The sequence below is a fragment of the Humulus lupulus genome, chromosome 6 (assembly GCF_963169125.1).
Source record: "Humulus lupulus chromosome 6, drHumLupu1.1, whole genome shotgun sequence".
Taxonomy (NCBI): domain Eukaryota; kingdom Viridiplantae; phylum Streptophyta; class Magnoliopsida; order Rosales; family Cannabaceae; genus Humulus; species Humulus lupulus.
The window spans coordinates 57,683,806-57,692,697 of NC_084798.1; the positions used below are offsets into that span (position 1 = coordinate 57,683,806).

Here is an 8,892-nt window from a genome sequence, read left to right on the forward strand (position 1 = left end):
ATAACTATAAATTCATATAATTAGACTATTTAAAAAAGAATTAAGGAAAAAAAATATTTATATAAAAATATAATTGGGTCATTTAAAAATAATTATAAATAATTATTAAAAAGGGAGGGCTTTCTACTTCGGTTATTATGTAATACCCGAAGTAGAAAGTGCCCAGCAAGGAAGCGTACCCCACTTTCTACTTCGGTTATTATGTAAAAACCGAAGTAGAATCTCCACTTTCTACTTTGGTTTTTACATAATAACCGAAGTAGAAAACCTATTTTTCACTTCGGTTTTTAACTACTTTTTATTTTGCTTCGAACTACTGTGATTGCGAATTTTAGCGAAAACCGAAATAAATCCAGCTTAAAAACCGAAGTAAAGGCTCTTTTTTCTTGTTGCGGCACCATAAATTATTCAAAAAAATTCAAAAACTAGTAGGATGCATGGTATAACTACAATATACACCGCTATTTAAAATTTGAGTTATAAATTCTTCACGTACCAAAAGATAGCGACACCCTTACCGATTGGGGCAAAACCCATACGTCTATCTTAAAAATTTCCAATAATTTATTTCCAAATTCATCAACAATCTCTTAAAATTATCATAGAAACAATAATTGAGATATTTATTTTCATTAAAGGATTGGATATTATTACTATACATATGTACGACTACAGTACAAAAATTACTAAATACATATGTGCCAAAATCTCCAAAGCAGCATACCAAGTGGCGGGTTTTTTTTCTTTTTATTTTTTTGAATGGGTAACCAAGTGGTGGTTTGATGGCATATTGTGGGAAATATCTATGAAAAAAGGGCATTACAGTCTGGAACCATAGGCGGACCCACGTTATGACCTGCCCACCTGATTTTTAGTTTAAATATATATTATTTGCAATTAAGTCCTTTATATATATATTTTTACATTTATATTTTTTCAAATTTTGCAATTTAATCCATTTTATATATACTCTGACACTTATACTCTTATAAATTTTACAATAATTTAATTTTTTTTATGTATATTTTAATATATATGTATATATGCCCCTTCTTATTTTTTTTAATTCTCGCCCCAGTGAAAAAAATTTCTGGGTTTACCACTGGAACTATATAAAGTGCAAACGTAATAACCTTATTTGCTCCTACACAAACTTGAAAGGGCAATGAAATAATTTATATATTTATTGGAAGACCCCTTAGATGATAAAATTATGTTATTGACAATTTTTAAAAATAATACAATTAATAATTGTATTGTTTTTAAAAATTGACTTCAATATTCTCATTAAATTTTTTTCAAATATTTTTTTTAACATATCTGTCTCAACATATGTATAATATATATCATTTTCATATAAAATTGATTATAATTTGTATAGATTTTAAATATTATAATTATACTAAAAAGTTTGATTCTAATGACTTAAGTATTTATTTTTATTTTTATTTTTAAATAAGAGGGTTAAATATATTTTAATTTTGTAATAAAGTAAAATATCAGAGGTGTAGTTGTTTTTATATAATTTACAAAGAATTCATTTTTAAACAATTTTGAAATAAAGATATATCTTTATATATAAACATAGAAACATCATTTTCTCACATATACCACCACACACCACAGCTGCAAATGTCAACCCTAACTATTTTGCAGTTCGTAAAAAGAGAAAAAAGACACAAAACATGAAAAATTGTGAATGAAGGTCAAGGCTACTAGACTTGGAGGAGACTACCTGTTTTTAAATGCACCTAAATATTATATACATTGACATTACATTGAATTTTTAAAATAGTAGATCCAATTTTAATAAACGTAATTGATTATACTAAACTGTCACGTTAATGTTATGTTCATATTTTGAATACACATACCGTTACTCAAAAGAAATATAGAATTATCAATATCGTTACTCAAAGGCATGTGTATTTAATGTAGTCCTATTAATACACATAAGCAATGTGATCAAATATTCTGTACCACCACTTATTAATATTCTATGTAAAAAATGATTATGTTTTATCATCTATAAATATACATGTTTAGGAATAATAACATTTACTATTTTAAATTAATATTCCATTGCATGTAAATTACTTATTAAAATATTTTTTTCAATTACGTTTTAAGTTTCATTTTACTAATATGTTACAAAAACAAAAAATTATACAATTATCACCTTTTGTTTTTTTAAAAATATCATTCCGATCCCTCAATTTAAGCCTGTTAAAAAGTTTAACTCTAAGTTACTAAAGAAAAAAAAAACTAAAAAAAACCATCTCTTATTTAAAATATTCAAAAAATGACTCCCTCAACATGTCTTTAGACAAGTTTATTTTTTTTAAAAAATGATAAAAATATCTTTACTATATGTATTAACAAAACTTATAATTTAAAATAAATCAAAGCCAAAATAAAAGAAATAAAAAAACTATTTTGTCATTTTTATGCGTTAATATATATATATATAATATTTTGTAAGTAATTATATTTGTGTTAGTTTTGTGTTTTATTTATTTTAGATCTATGTAATGTCAATCAAATTTATAAAGTATATTTATAAAAAAAAACTAAAATATTAATGGATTTTAAATAAATTTTTGACAAAAAGATTCCATAATGGGTCACTTTTGTCTATCTACTTAAACAAAGGTTATTTTTAGTTATTTTAAAAACTTAAAATTAAACTTGGTAATAGGTTTCACCAAATCGAATTAATGATTTCTCTTGTTTTTATTAGAATATATATAATAATTCGCTATGAAATTTTTTTGGGTAATGATTGTTTTTAATCATTACCAATAAGTATTTTTAGTATTTTCGTTATATGGATATATAACGTTCCTAATTGTCTTTCTCTATTAAAATACTAACTTTAATAATAACTTCAAGGATTATATAATCTGGTTGAAAATACAGTAGCTGTTTATTTTAAATAGATAAAGAGTTTGGATCCAATGTTCGAAATAAAAGAGAATTTGATGCAGTCTTAAAAATAAATAAGTACATCTCACTGATAAATTAACATAATGAAAGACTCCAATGCACTATGGCGTTCCAGATCGTTTTCTCGTTCAATAGCTTCCCGCAGCATACATACATACTTATGGAAATGACTCAGCTCACTATGCATGCCAAACAAGTCTACCTAGTGTTTACTTGCAACGAGGAAAGTAAGGGGGTGAGCTAAAATCCCAGTAAGGAAGTACAAACAAGACATACAAGCATAAGTGACATATCTCATACATTCTTAACATATTTTTCTTATAACAATCACTATCAACATAAGTCATAATCATAAACACGAGACTAATTGCGACACAAGCATAATCGTACATTATAAGGTCATAATCATAAACGTAGGATCATTTGCAAAATAAGCATAATCATTCATCATAAGATCATAAGTATAAGCATCCAACATAAGATCATGGCTCCTCTATTGTCCAGTGATCAGCACATAAGCATACAACATAAGATCATGTCTCCCCTGTTGTCTAATGATCAGCACATAAACATACAACATAAGATCATGACTCCCCTATTGTCCAATAATCACATGTGACTCTCCTTTTAGTCATTTCCATGGCGCTTGTTTGTCCATGATTCACCTAGCACCCTTTTGTCCATGATTTACCTGGCACCCTTTTAGCCAGAATCTCAGGCACGTCTGCCTTTATAATGCTGCAACACTAGGTTAAGCAAACACAAACAATTCCATACACATCATCATAACTAGAGTCCATTCAGAAACAAAACATAAATCTAGCTAACTTCCATACCTCGGGTCCAAGCACAACACTCAAACAGCACATGACAATTTCCTTAAAAGCCTAAACATAGCAAGTACAATTTGGTCTCAATCACCATTCATACTCACACAAGCATATCGCAAAAGTTTGCATGAACTTTGTATACCTTCTAAGTGCCTATGACGAAACCAAATAATTTCACAAAACCTATAATGCATGAAATACCACTTATCATGCTACTATTTGTGACACATAATAGTTTTAAACAATTCCAAACTTGAAATTCTATACCTGGCCGACATGTACAAAAAAATGTGACACTTTGTTTTACAAAATTTTGACCAAAACTCATGTTTCACATTACCTAAAACTCATACATGTTTGAAACAAAATTTTAAAATATCTTTATGGACCTAATAGTTGGTAAAATGACTAATAATTCTCACTTTTTTAATAACTAATTTCTAGATATCTTTTAAAAATAGTTGTCTTAATCTTTAAACCATACAAATGTGGATGTATTTTATCAAAGAAGAATACATTATTAAAGTGTGAAAATTACATTTTACTTATATAAATTCTAAAATGTGAATTTTCAAGACATAAAATGTGCTATTTTTAAAATCATTGATAATTTACTATAAATATAAACCCAAAATCAACAAGTAATATTTTATTTAAATAAGCTCATATTCATGTTAAATCATTAAACCAAACATGTTTTTATATTTTCATGCATTAAAAAAATAATACAATTATCATGCATCAAAGACTTAAATCATTTCAGCAACACAACTAAAAATAAAACTTTATTCAAATATAATATTAATCATAAAGAAATACAACAAATTCATGTTCTCCTTCAACCATGCATCCTCATATATTCTTGAGATACATAACATTATCATATAATTAATACCATACTAGCATACTTTTTCCATTAATATATGAACAAAACAACGTTATATTTCTCATGCTCAAATCTTACATGATATCCCTTAATCAAGAAACATGTTTGTCCAAACTCAAAAGAAATAAATTGAACCATACCACAATGCTAGACCGAAACATACACAAGATATAATCTTGTTTCCAAATATTTAATTAAACCAAATCATGCTTCTGATCAAGAGATCATCTCCATACACATAATCATCAAAACCATATGATCAAACATAGGCATATTTTCTCAAAACATCAAATACTAAACAAGAATCAAATCAAATCATTAGTAGGGAACAATGACCATAAACAAGAATCAAATCATCAAATCAACAAAAGGGTAGGGAATCTCATTACCTCATTAGTAGTGTTCAAGAACACAAAGCAAATCAATCCTTAGGCACCTAGGGGTTTCAAAATACACCACCAAAGAAAAGAGAAACAATTTTCTTAGAATTGAGAAGGAGAAACCAAATCTTAAAGGATCAAAAATCAAAACCAAAATCAAGATAAGAACACATACCTAGAGATTCTTGAAACCCTTTTTCTCTCTTCTTCTTTCTCTCTTTCCTTCTCTCTTTTTATTTCTCTTTTTCATGCTCTCCTCCCCTTTTTTCTCTCAAAGTTTTGGCAGCCACCAAATGGGTCTCCAAGTCTCACATTTTCTTCTATTTATAATATCCTAGTGACGTAACCCTAAGAAAAGAAACCAAGTGTGAAAGCTCAAATGCTATCCCACCAAATAAGCCTAAATCCCACCATTTCTTCTCCTTACACCTCACCTAAACCCTATCTCAATGTGAACATAACTAAAATGGTAAGTCCTTGTCATCTTATCCCAAAAGAAGACAACCAATTTTCCTTCCCTTTTATTTTCTTAAATTAATAAAATTAAAACAAACATCCACACACACAACCCACAATTTCGGCATACACACACATTTAATAAAAAAAAATGTAACCTACTCTAATCACATAATTAGTCACACTTAAAAAAATATAACACTGATAATTAAACAAATGTAACGTCCTACTACCCTAGAGCCGTTACCATGTGTGTAGCGTCCCAAATTTGCTAATAAGGCTTATGGTCTTGATTAGTGTGCGGGGAGGGCAATTTTTGATTTAATTATGCTAATATGTGAATTTAATGATTATGTGATTAGAAATGCATGTTTAAGTGAATTAAATATGCACGTGGACCCCATCTGGTTATTAGGGGCATATATGTAATTTTAGCCCGTTGAGGGCATAAATGTGATATATGTGTATATTGTGATTGATACCATAGGTGAGTGGTGGTATATTTGTGATGCACGATCTGAGACGGTCCTAGGGAGTAGTTTAGCTAAATATTCACAACAGGGTTGAATACCCGGCTCGCGAGGAGCCTAGGGATATTTTGGGAATATAATATGTGTTCGGGAATTACCGGGTAACAGTTAGTAATGTAGCAATTATTTGGGCATGTTGGGATCAAATGGGGATTTATAGGAACACTTGAGGAATTAGTGGGATGTGGCAAATGACGGGGTTACCCTTGGTGACACTGGAGTATTTGGGATAAACTTAAGGTTATTTTGGACTTTTTGGCAAAGGGATAAACTAGGATTTAGGCTACCGAGGCTCCAGAATTAATTAGAAGGAAACAGAAGGAAAGAAAAACACATTAGGAACTCTCTCTCTCTCTCTCTCTCTCTCTCTCTCCCTCTCTCTCTCTTTTACTCAGTTATCTCTTCCCCTCTTGGGCACTTAGGAGCTGAAGAATTTTTGAGGATCTAAGATAAGGAATTGAAGTCTACAAGCTTGCAGAGCTTGGGGAATTAGCTCAAAGTTGAACACATCTCAGGGGTAAGATCCTAAACTTAATCTCTTTGGTTGAATTCTGCCATGGATTGGAAAATGCATGAGAGTTAAGCTTTAAGTTTGATTTTGAGTGTTGATGAGGATTATGGAATTGTTTTTAAATGGTTATGATGCCTAGGCTCTATGGATAGGAAACTTAGGCTCAATTCTGGGTTTAAATGATGTTTGGGGTGAGAATTATTGATACAGGTTCAGGGAAAAACGCAGGAAAATTGTGGATATCTGGGTTTCGGAGGCCCGAGTTGTGGCCATGTTCTTCAGGTGTCGCGGCCTGTGTGTTTGAAGACGCTAAGAAGCCTCTGGTTTGCCCAGGCACTGCGACCCTAGGGGTGTGTAGGATTAATGTCCTAAAAGAATGTAAAGACATTTTATTGGTTTTAAATAAATGTACAATTTTATTATATTTGAATGTTATAATTATTGTTTGAATTAATTATATAATAATATCTAGAAATTTCCTATTCATTCATGAGAATATGATCTAGTATTAGTACGGGAGAATTAAGATCATATATAATAAATAAAATAGTCAGTAACTTATTAAAGTAAGGAATCTTTAATTAATGGTTACTAGTACGGTTTGCTAAGCACACGAGATGCAAGTAATCTAGATTCGGATTAGTGATGTGGATAGACATCTTAGTAAAGGTGTTGTATATAATAGAGATTATATATGACATGACCAATGAGAATTAATTATCTTTATAAACTTGCCGTTAGAAGTAAAGATTTAATTCTTGTCATAATAGATGATCATTTGTAGATCAGTCTAAATCCTAAGTATTCATGAACTCGTGTTTATGTTTATTGGATCTTTCGATTCACTCGTTAAGGTCTCTTAGAATAATGAGGCTAATAACTTTTGTTTTGGAGATTCAAGAATTACAATATTGGAATCCATACTTTCCTAACAGATCGAATATTGGTTCCCTTAAGGGTTGATTATGGAACTAAATAGTTATTAAGCTCAAATCTATAATTAGATTATAGATTAATTATTCGCTAGTGAATTAATAGTACTTATGGATCAAGAGGAAATTAGAATGGTAAAATGGTAATTTTGACAAGCTCTAATTAACGAACCAATAATGGAGGACAAATTTACATATATTGATTATATCAATGAACTACTAGAGAAAACTTTATAAATATAATTCTATAAATACTTAGAGTGCAATTCCATATTTATAGTGGAGTAATCATGGAATTAATAAATAAGCTTATTAAATTAAAGAGTTTAATTAATAATCTGATTTATTGGAGCTTCGTATTATAGGTTCATGGTCCCCGGATCACCTTTGTCCTACATTGTTAAGGGTAACGATGTCAAAAGAAAGATTTGTTAAGAGAAATGACTAAGTTGCAAAGGAATTGATTTTCTAGGGCAAGGAAATAATTATTTGATAATTATGGGTAATTTATTAATTGTGAATTAATTATTTATTTAACTAGATAGTTTTTATTTTGAAAAACTATATGTTAAAATTAATATTAATCCTGTTTGGATTAATAATGCCCCAAAATCCCTAATGAGATTTATGGTTGGATTAGAAGGCTGGGAGGGCCATAATTGATTTATTATGCCATTAAATAATTATATGCATGTTTATGTGAATTATATTATTATATGATGATAAATGCATGCATGTGGGTCCACTTTTCATTATAAGGGCATTTTGGTAATTTGGCCCATTGATGGCATATTTGTATATTTTCATGCATGTTGGTGATTTATGATGAGGCCACATTAAGATGTGGATTTGTTCGAGCTATTCGACATGAGACGATCTTTGAATGCAAGTTAGCGGTTTGGTCATAACGAGGTTATTTACCAGGCTCGGGGTGAGTCTCGGGGTAATTTGATGATTAGTACATTACCGGGAATTAAAGGGTAATGGGATATGATTTATTAGTATTTGAGAATATTGGGAATAACGGGAATTAGAGGACGTTAATTATGATTAACGAGATAGATGGGAAAGGACGATTTCTCCCTTGGGAGCTGTTAAGGAAACCATTAAGCTTGGGGGCATTTTGGTTATTTGACCTTAGGTTATATATTAAGTTGGAAGGTTGTAGAAAGCTTAAGCAAAACTGAGTAGTTCTTTCCTCCTCCACGATCATCTCTTCCTTCTCCTTTCCTTTGAAATTTGAAGCAAGTTTGAGGATCCAAGCTAGGAAATTAGAGGTTGAGGGTCTAGGATTGTGTTCTACCATTGAAGAGGGTTTAATTTTGAGCTTGAGGTAAGGTTTCAGTTCGTTTTTCTGGTTCCTTGCTCTATTTTTGTGTTAGTTTTGAGCTTGAAGTTTTGATTATAGAAGTGAGAATTTG

At 30.0% G+C, this 8,892-nt stretch overlaps 1 long non-coding RNA gene across 1 annotated transcript; it reads right to left on the reverse strand.

The window, feature by feature from the left end:
- Window positions 1-3,043: 3,043 nt before the first annotated feature.
- On the reverse strand, window positions 3,044-5,323 carry LOC133784036 (uncharacterized). The gene is made up of 3 exons (XR_009871090.1): window positions 5,218-5,323; window positions 5,052-5,098; window positions 3,044-3,637 (listed from the first exon to the last, which is right to left on the reverse strand). It is a non-coding gene; the product is annotated as an uncharacterized LOC133784036 (long non-coding RNA).
- Between the last annotated feature and the right edge of the window lie 3,569 nt (window positions 5,324-8,892).